This window comes from Mus pahari, chromosome 7, assembly GCF_900095145.1.
Source record: "Mus pahari chromosome 7, PAHARI_EIJ_v1.1, whole genome shotgun sequence".
In the NCBI taxonomy this organism is placed as follows: domain Eukaryota; kingdom Metazoa; phylum Chordata; class Mammalia; order Rodentia; family Muridae; genus Mus; species Mus pahari.
In genome coordinates this window covers 106,224,308-106,233,603 of record NC_034596.1, presented here as the reverse complement: position 1 = coordinate 106,233,603, position 9,296 = coordinate 106,224,308, and the positions used below count along the sequence as shown (strand labels likewise).

At 52.2% G+C, this 9,296-nt stretch overlaps 1 pseudogene; it reads left to right on the top strand.

Annotated features, from left to right (window-relative positions):
• The first annotated feature begins 1,415 nt into the window (after nucleotides 1-1,415).
• LOC110324100 lies at nucleotides 1,416-2,081 on the top strand (annotated as a pseudogene).
• The last annotated feature ends 7,215 nt before the right edge of the window (nucleotides 2,082-9,296 follow it).

Below are 9,296 nucleotides of genomic sequence, written 5' to 3'. Positions count from 1 at the left end.
AATTCTCTAGTGTCCTAGAACCCGCCATACCACGACTGTTGTGGTCATTTGGATGAAAATGGCTCCCATAGGCTCATAGGAAGTGGCAGTATTAGGAGGTGTGGCCACCATATGTCACTGGAGGTGGGCTTTGAGGTTTCAGAAGCTCATGCCAGGCCCACTGTCTCACTCTCTTCCTGCTACCTGCTGATTCAGACGTAGAACTCTCAACTCCTCTCCAGCACCTTGTCTGCCTGTGTGCCACCACACTTCCCACCATGAAGATAATGGCTGAACCTCTGAACAGTAAGCCAGCCCCAACAAGATGGTTTCCTTCCTAAGAGTTCCTTTGGACATGGTGTCTCTGCACAGCAATAGAAGCCCTAATCGAGACAGTTCGCATGACCACAGACCCTGAGACACAGGAAGCAGGGCTAAGATGTGCCTGGAGACCATTCATGGTGTGAGACCCAGCTCATGCCCAGGCCTGCCTCCGGGCAGCCTAGTCCCTCTTCTCGGGCTTCTGTGTACTCATCTAACACCAAGGGTGGGATGGGATCTTTCTTAAGCTCTGTGCCCACCTCTACCTGCTGAACAGTCTCCTGCTTGATGTCCACCAGGGGCTGGCTTGACCCCATTCTCACGTTCCTGGCATGTGTCCCTTGTCACTTGAGAAAGCCATATCCTTCTCGTCTATGTCTTCCACCCTCCTCCTGTCCTGTGTAATAGCTGTGCTTTGTCTCTCTTTCCTGGCTAACAGTTGATGAGTGCCAGATGAGGCAGGTAAAGGGGAGTGGAGAGCACCTACCATAGCAATGACAAACTTGGCAGGGTGGCCCAGGGCAGGGGGCAGAGACCTTGGAGGAAAAAAATGTCAGTGGACACCAACAAGGACCACATAGGAATCCATTTCTGCAAAATCAGGATTTCTCGGGTAGGTGGGCACCCTCCATCCTCCCACCGGCTGCCTTAGAACTCCGCCAGGAGGAACTTCAGCAGTTCGAAGGCTTGGGCAGGGTCAAGGTCTCATGTATTTGTCTGCTTCTGGCCTGAGGTCTGAAGTCTTGGGGTCTGAGGCCGCCCAGTCACAGGCCCAGATCTTTGGGAGGGACACAGTTAGGACATTCTTCTTTACTGTCCAACGGGAATGTGCTTTATGACCTAGCAAGGAACGGATAACTGTGGGAACAACACGGAGGAGAGGTCTCCACAATCTGAAGATCTACAATGGTGCCCCAGGAGAGGCCAAGGTCTCTGCAGGTCAGGAGGAAGCCGGGAAGGAAAGGACCATCTCGTGAGAGCGGAGGCAAGGGCTGGGGTTACCACATACAGCCAGACCCAAGCATTGGCCACAGACCTCCTCCTGGCACCTGTATTTGGAAATAGTGTCTTTAAAGATTAGTAATCTAGTGGCCTTGGAGTGACAGTGACACAAGATGGCAGCCACCACAGCCTCGGGAGTAAAAGTCCCTCGAAATTTCCGACTGTTGGAAAAACTGGAAGAAGGCCAGAAAGGAGTAGGCGATGGCACAGTTACACAGTTAGCTGGGGTCTGGAGGACAATGAGGACGTGACACTTACAAGATAGGCAGGCATGATAATTGGGCCTCCATGAGCAATATATAGAAACCAAATATACAGGCTTAAGATAGAGAGTGGGAGCCGGGCGTGGTGGCGCACGCCTTTAATCCAGTACTCGGGAGGCAGAGGCAGGCAGATTTCTGAGTTTGAGGCCAGCCTGGTCTACAAAGTGAGTTCCAGGACAGCCAGGGCTACACAGAGAAACCCTATCTCGAAAAAAAAAAAAAAAAAAAGATAGAGTGTGGGCCTAAGCACCCAGAAGCACCCCCATCTGTGAGATTCGTAACAAGAGTCAGCATGAGCGGCGTGAGCAGTTCGAATGGAGAGGTGGTTCCAAGAGCCGTGGCAGTGCTGGCAAAGTGGCAGAACTCCCACAGCATCAAAGTCATCCTGCAGGAACTGCGGTGCCTGATGGAGTCATGAAGCTGCCACAGCCGCCAGAAGGACATTGTTACACAATTAGTCCCCAAGGCCCTGGCCTCCCCTCCCCATCCACCCCAAGTCTTCATTTTCCACTGTAGTGAATTTTCTAGATACATCTGCAGACCTCAGAGTACCGGAAGGGAAGCCCCACTCAGCCTTCATCCTGAGACACTGCTCTGGCACTAACTTCTAGTCCATTTGAAACACCTAAGTTGTGCTGTGTAGCACCATCGGTCGAGTGTAACCGCTGTCTGCCTGGTTGAACTTCTGGGATCAAGAAGGTGCTGAAATAGGTTTCCTGTGGGAGCAGTGGGCACAGCTAACGCAACTGTGAACAGACATGTCGCCCAATCACCTGCTGCTGGCCCTTGGTCTGGGTTTCCCTTTGCCTGCCTCGCCCTCCACCACAGCTATGTGGTGGCCCTTAGAATAGATGGGAAGGCTTCAGGTAGCAGCCATGGGACTGACTACTACTGGGCTTGGGGTGCTTTGGCTGAACCCCTGTTTTCTTAAGTCTTAAGTGATGCCCCATCCAAGCCGTGGTCCCTACTCCTCCACTCCCACCCTTGGCCAAAGCTTAGATTGTAATCCTCCCCTCCCTCTGAGATTGGCCGCGGGTGAGGAATTCAGGGCTTCCCGTCCCTCCACTTTATCAAAGGGTGCTGCTTTCCCCTCCTCAACTCCCTTGTTGCCCATCACCTCCCAACATTTGCTGTGGCCAGAAGCCATCAGGTGAGGTTGGAAGAGCCTGGCCTCTCTCACTTAGCTCCGGACCACACTCACCTGCCACCAGCCTGGGAAGGGAGCGCCGGGTCCTCGGCCCTGCTGCCACCGTCAGCCCTTGAGCTTGGAGCTCAGGTCTAGAGGTAAACAGAGCAGTCACAGGGTGACTCAGGCCGGCCAGTGCTCAGATGCCTAGAGAAAGGCCATGTGGCGAGTCCTCGGTGCACACGGTCCTGAGTTGGTTCCTTTTCCCATAATTGCTTTGCTTTTACACATGGAAGAGGTTTGAACAGGGCTCTCCAATCACCCTGGCCACCCATTGGGTCTGACATGGAGCCTGACACCTGGAACACGAGGCCCTGACCCTGCAGACTCAGGTTTCAGTGTTGCTCCTCAGGCCCTCTGCAGGGGCCGGGAGGAGCTCTGTGTCACCATGTTTGCAGATCATCTGCAGATCCATGGGCCCAGTCAGAAGACTCATTGCCATGCTCCCCACTCTGTTCAGGACCACTAAATGTTGAAATGTGGATGCATACCGCAAAATAAAGGCAATCCGTTGTGTTGAAAAAAAAAAAAAAAAGATTAGTAAGTTAAAATGAGAGTGGCAACCAAGGATAACATAGTAAAGTATGGGGAGAAGGGAGCCATGTGTGAACCCGAGAGAGAGGCATCAAGAGAGTCAGAACGGCTGCTCTTCTAGAAGACTAGGGCTCGGCTCCCTGAACATGCATCAGGTGGCTCACAACCGCCTGTAAATACAGTTCAAGGTGATCTTCTGGCCTTTGTGAATACTGCGTACAATGGGTGCTATACACATACGCAATAATAATAATAATAATAATAATAATAATAATAATAATAAGCCGGGCGTGGTGGCGCATGCCTTTAATCCCAGCACTTGGGAGGCAGAGGCAGGCAGATTTCTGAGTTGGAGACCAGCCTGGTCTACAAAGTGAATTCCAGGACAGCCGGGGCTACACAGAGAAACCCTGTCTCGAAAAAACATAATAATAATAATAATAATAATAATAATAATAATAATAATAATAAATTATTATTTTCTAAGGAGAGAGGGGGTCAGGGGCCCCTCCTGACTCTTGACTTTAGAAGGAAGCACAAATAGTGGGCCTTGTCAGAATGTCCCCAGCCCTGTCAGAATGTCCCCAGCCTTGTCAGTGTCCCCAGCAAATGTACATGAAGTCTGTGAGGGAGGGAGTGTTGGGAAATCCTGGGACTTTGTCACAGAGGGAAGCCACAGAAGGCCGGTGATCAGAAAGTGTGTCTACAGGAGGCCCAATGATTAGCTTCGTTGTTTAGCTTCGTTGTTTGTCCTTGATGTTCATCTCTTTGCCTGTTTGTCATTGTGATACACATGATAGAGTCACCTGGAAAGAGGAAACTTAACTGAGGAAATGTCTCCCTCTGATTGGCATGTGGGCAAGTCCGTGTAGCATTTTCTTGATTTATGATTGATGTGGGAAGGACCAGCCTACTGTGGGTGGTGCCAGTCCTGGAAGTCCTGAGTGGTATAAGAAAAGAAACCTTCCTACCCCGCCTCTGCTTCATTCCCCATGCCAGGGACTCACCTCACTTGGGGTCTCACCTCAGTTTCCCTCAATGATCATGCTAGGCATGTGTAAGCCAAGCAAGCCCTTCCCCCACTCCCCCGCCCAGTTCGGTTTTGGTCTTGGTGTTTTATCCCAGTGATAGAAAGCAAACTAGACAGGCCACAGTGCAGGCCAGACTACGTTAGGAGAAAGGCACCCTTGCCCCACACTCACAGCCTTGCCCAACAGCCCACTGCCCTCTGGGAACTCTACTAGGCTGTGCACCCCAGGACCATTCTCTCCCAGCTGTGGCCATTCTCCAGGCCACATACAGCTACTCGTGGACAGAGGGTACAGGTCTGGGTGGCTCCAGTCCTTCTGGACATCAGGAAGCCTCTAGCCCAGATGGCTGTCTTACACCTACAATGCATTGCTCCTCTGAGCACCTGTCTCTCCAGCAAACACCAAGGACACAGGTGGTACACGGCCAGAGCTCTGCCATTAGGCAAACCAGCCCTGCTCCTGAGTAGCCTGATGTGGGGGTAGGCATGTTGGCTCTCTCAGAGATTCAGGATGGGCCTAGCATATTCTGCGCTTCCACAGCGAGTGGTCATCTGCTAAGTGGTGGAGAAAATGAGACCAAAGGAGCAATGTCTCCAGCACTGCCTGGGCTGCCTCTGGCGTCCTCACCTGAGCAGCAATCCACGTGCCAATTTTCCATGTAGGTGCCAGGGTTCGGTGGCAGGGAGGTTTGATCATTTGAGATTGGAAAAGGGTTCTCTAACTGCATTCAACCATGAGTACAGTCTTGCATCAACCTGAAGGTTGCTGGGAGTAGGGGGAGAGACATCCACAGTCTGCCTTCCCTTTGCTAAGGAGCCAATATGTTAGCGACTTGGCCCCTCCAGTCGCACACCTGTTCTCAGTTCCAAAGTTGGGGTTACACAAAGGGTGGATGCAGTCGGCTAAGTAGGGGTCTGCTGGCTAAGCAGGGCATTCATTTACTCAGCACTAGAAAGCAAAAGGGTTTGTTTCTGAATCAAGTATTCAGGGCAATCTCTCGCCGTTGGCTTTTGTTTTTTTCTCCTGTCTCAAAGCTGCTCAACATAGAGTAGAAAATCCAGAGAAAGTCTGCCCCAGTTCCGTGGGTTGTACCGCTTCACCTCCCAGAATGCCCTGTCACAGGCTGTTGACGTCAGCAGATGACTGCTGAAGGTCCTGCGTGGAGCACTTGTTTCCAGCACATCAGGGTGTCGCTGTGTATTTCATGGGCCACAGGCAAGAGGCAGCAGTCACATGTTACCTCAGCCTGACTCATGAGGCCACAGACACCTCTAAGCTAACAGTGAGGCTGGAAGGATCATAACAATGGAGCACCACCTGAGCATGTGGTAAGAGTAAGAACAGTGCCGGGCAGTGGTGGTGCATGCCTTTAATCCCAGCACTTGGGAGGCAGAGGCAGGCGGATTTCTGAGTTCCAGGCCAGCCTGGTCTACAGAGTGAGTTCCAGGACAGCCAGAGCTACACAGAGAAACCCTGTCTCGAAAAACAAAAACAAAACAAAACAATAAAAGAGTAAGGACAGTAAGGAGGTCCATGTACCCCATCGCACCCCCAAAATGTTCTCTTTCACATCGCTCCTTACACTTAGTGTCCTGGTACCCAGAGGGAGCAGAGGAGTCCTGGCTCCAAAGAGCATTTCCAAGACCGAGGCAGGGTGCCAGAGCTGCTTAGGGCTGCCTGGTCCACAGGCAGAGGGCTGTGGCCCACAGAAACCCTGGGCAGCAGTGGGATGGCAGCTTCCTGCCCAGTGTGTGGCCTTCAGTTTGCTCCTCAGTAGCCTCAAGGCAGCACCAGCTCAGTGTGCATATAATTAACATTTCACAACCATCTCAGCCTGGGTGCCTTAGAGTGTGCAACGCTGTACACACGTGTACACAATGTGTGCCCTCCCTGGGACATCCCACCCCTAAGTCCTGCAGAGGGCTGAGAGGCCCAGAGTGGAGAGGGCTCTCTGCCACCAAGCCTGCAGAGGGCCCCTTACACCAAACCAATACCCTGTCCTATGGGAGGGAGGAAGTGAGCTCAGACTGCTGTCCACATGCTTGTTGGCTGTCTCTGAAAGGCCACACTTAGAGCCAACAGCCACGCCCATGTGGCCTTCCACACTTCCAGACCCTGGATCTGAATTTAAGTTCAGGGTTCCTGGTGTCCATGAATTTCTGAGCAAAATGGAAAGGCTAGAGAATGGGTCCCACCCTCTGCTCCCCCCAGATGAAGTTTCCCCAATGTTTTCCTGCACTGTGCATTCAGTTATCTGCCTAGGGCTGCTTCACCCTGCAGTGACAGCCATGTGAGGGCACCCCTCCCTCCGGGGTCCTGCCTCAGCCTTCCTTCGAGGCCTGCAAGTGTTATCCTCTGCCCTGCACTGCAGGAGACCAAGGGCTGATTCCTAGGCAGAATCTCAGACCCCAGAGCTACTACCTCTGAGGACTTATGCAGAAGGCCAGCGGATGAGCTATGGGTGGGTCCTCAGCACCTCATGCCTCCACTCAGACCTTAGGCTGCCTCAGAGAGATCCAGGGAAGGTCCCCAGGAAAGGCCACACAACCCCACCCCAGCCAGTGCCAGCAGAGCCTTGCCAAGATAGGCTCATTACGGAAGCAATTAGCTCTAACAGCTTTTAGCTGGAGCTTGGTGGCTCCAAGAGAAATTAACCCTAATTACCCACAATCACCGACCCAGCACTGCTTAGCCTACCCCTGGGTCACCAAAGCGAAGTTTCAGAGTGGCCAAGTGTCCTGGGGATTGCCACAAGAGCACCAGGCTCTCCCTCTCTCATAGTCCTGGGAGTTGGGAGTCTTTCTGGGTGCATGAAATGTTCCTTCAGAATATTTTCTTCAGAGGGGCCAGGAGGATGTGTTCCTTAAGAGCCCAGCCAGTTGACCCTTACTGCTCTGTGTGCCTCTGTGACCTCTGTCACCCACATACAAATGTTAAAGCCTCCGAGCACGGCACCCCATCTGTCTTGGGGTTAATATTGCTGTGATGGAACACATAACCAAAGCAAGCTGGGGAGGAAAGAGTTTGCGTGGTTTACATATCATAGCCCATCGCTGAAGGGAGTCAGGACAGGCACTCAAGCAGAGCAGGAACCTGGAGGCAGGAGCTGGGGCATGGACAGGTGCTGCTTACTGGCTTGCTCCTTGTAGCTTGCTCAGCCTGTGTTCTTACGGAACCCAGGGCCACCAGCCCAGGAGTGGCACCACCCTGAATGTGCTGGGCTCCCCCAGGAATCACCAGTTAAGAAACTATCCCACAGGCTTACCTACAGGCTGCTCTCATGGAGGCGCTTTCCCAGCTGAAGCTCCCTCCTTTCTGATGGCCCTACTTTGTGTCAAGCTGACACAAACTAACCAGCACACACCTTCTCCCCACCTGCACTTTGCATCCTGGAGCTCATCTCTCTGGAACTGGGTATGTATAACTTGAGACATAGAAGCTGGGGTCGTTGGGGCTGGAGAGATGGCTCCGCAGTTAAGAGCACTGTCTGCTTTTCAAGAAGACCCGAGTTCAATTCCCAGCATCTGCACGGCAATTCACAAGTGTCTGTAACTCCAGTTTCAGGGAATCTGAAACCGTCACATGCAGACAAATATCAATGCACATGAAATTTAGAAGAACAAAAAACTTTAAAAGGTATGTTTGTACCCCATTCCTGTGGGAAAGTAGCCTTAGACTGGGTTCTGACAACTGGCCTCTTCAGGAAGCCAGATTGTCCAGTGGTTCTAATGATATTCTGGGTTCAGCATGTGCTTCTGCAGGGGCTCTGAGAGAGCAGGATGCACAGGCCCAGTGGTGGTGGGCTGGGAGGTGATTCACATAGTCTGTAGATTAGAGGCCAACTGGACCACAGCACTAAGTGCCAGCCTGGGGGACAGATCATGATTAAGGGTGTTCTGGTCTAAGGGCAATCCCTCCCAGACTTCCCACGTTGGGACCCTGTCCCCAGGACCTCAGCATCGAAGTGTATTGAGAGATGAGGCCGTTAAAGAAGTGACTGAGGTAGCAAAGTCCCTAGGTCAGCTATCACCTAGGCTGCATCCTCATGAGAAAAGAAGACGGAGACACAGGTACTCATCGAAGGACAACTCAGTGGGAACAGAGACAGTGCCAGCTTCAGGAGTCAGCCTGCCAATGGCCCTGGATCGTCTCCTACCTCCAGGTTCCTGCCATGAGTTCCCTCAGTGATGGGACTGTGGCCTGACAGTGTGAGGAGAAATTAACCCTTCCATTCCCGCATTGCTAATGTATTATCACAGCAACAGAAATCTTAACGAAGGTGAGCTGGGGAAGACAGTCCTTCCTCCCTAGGCTGGTAGTGCTGGGCATGAAGGCCCCGTGTGGCTAGGGGAACTTCAGAGACTCTGGCTCTGCCTCCCATGGGGAACTCTGGAGCTGTGGAGGGTGGGTGGACAGTGTGAGTGTGGACAGTGAGAGCAAGGGCGGCTTGATTGGCATCAGGATGGGGGAAGAGGAGGCGGTCACTGGGGAGAGGCTCTGGATCTCCAGTCAGAGAGGAATGGAGAGTCCTCATCCTACCTCTGACTTCACATCCTCCCCACCAGCCGGCTTTGGCTCCAGCCTCACCTCTTACAACTAAAATCCTACTTAGTCCCTGGGACAGCCCCAGAAAAAATCCTTCCCCTGCCTTGCTCAGCCTACTTTCTTATAACATCCAGGACCACCAGCCCAGGGATGGCCCTGCCCACAATGGGCTGAACCTCCCCCAGCCATCGATCTCTATTTAAGAAAATGTACCACAGGCTTGTCCACAGGCCAATCTGATTGGGACATCTTCTCACTTGGGGCTCCCTCTTCCCAAATGACTCTAGCTTGTGTCAAGTTGACATAAAACTACCCAAACCTGGCTTTTGCCAAATAGCCAATAAATTATTCAGTTTGCAAAATGCCATTATGTGTGAGTTTACTTAATTGAATAGAATAATTTATGGTAAAACCTGGGGAAAAGAAGATCGATGA